Source organism: Cucurbita pepo, chromosome 20 (genome assembly GCF_057944985.1).
Source record: "Cucurbita pepo subsp. pepo isolate OVF chromosome 20, ASM5794498v1, whole genome shotgun sequence".
In the NCBI taxonomy this organism is placed as follows: domain Eukaryota; kingdom Viridiplantae; phylum Streptophyta; class Magnoliopsida; order Cucurbitales; family Cucurbitaceae; genus Cucurbita; species Cucurbita pepo.
In genome coordinates this window covers 7,865,052-7,865,916 of record NC_141817.1, presented here as the reverse complement: position 1 = coordinate 7,865,916, position 865 = coordinate 7,865,052, and the positions used below count along the sequence as shown (strand labels likewise).

General features: G+C 32.7%; 1 non-coding gene across 1 annotated transcript; it reads right to left on the bottom strand.

Moving 5' to 3' along the window:
• Window positions 1–222: 222 nt before the first annotated feature.
• LOC111783752 (small nucleolar RNA snoR114) lies at window positions 223–310 on the bottom strand. Its single transcript, XR_002813433.2, has one exon. It is a non-coding gene; the product is annotated as a small nucleolar RNA snoR114 (small nucleolar RNA).
• Window positions 311–865: the final 555 nt, after the last annotated feature.

Sequence of the window (865 nt, the reverse complement as noted above, 5' to 3'; positions counted from 1 at the left end):
AAACAAACCTACAAATGTTGTAGCCATAAACATTTAAAAAATGTTTGAAAGAGATTTAAAAAAATGTTAAGACTTATACAAAGGTCCAATGCAATAATAATTTGGAAGAGGGTGGAAAAAGAGAGAGTGCGTTGCATGCTAAATGCATGGGTTTGTCACACATTGTTCATTTCATTTACTCTTCAAAATCTCAACGGAATAAAAAAGAAAAGCCAAAATTACAAGCTCAGATGCGTCTGATGTCATCGTCAGTATGATCAGACGATTGTGATCGACCCGGATCACTCAAACACTATTTTCTTCATCGCAAGACAGATATTTGCACCAGCCGGGAATCGTACCCGAGTCTATATCGTGGCAGGGTACTATTCTACCACTAGACCACTTGTTGTTTTAGTTATCAAAATTATTATAAATTACTAGTAATTAAATAATTTAACATTTTTTAATATCTTATATATTCATCCTATTAAATAACTTAACATTTTCTAATATTTTATATTGGCCTTTATTACTATATTATTACTATATTGTTTTATTATTTTGTATCTAATTATAATAATTTTTGTTTTTGTTATATGAATGCAGGTTTTAGTTTGAAATTGAACCACATTTGAAGTTTGTTATGATGACATGGATCGACTAGGTTTATGTAGAAATCGTTGATGCGCAATTCCTGACTGTGAACTCCACCTCAACGGGAGGTCTACAATAAAGAGCTCTCAATAGTAGGCATGTATGGAGCTTATTGGGTACAATAAGGAGATCGATAGGTCACCTATAATGAGCGATGACTCCTCTATGCCTGTTATATTTTTCTAGATCTCGAGACATACAAGGTTACCCTGACATATGCATATGAAGT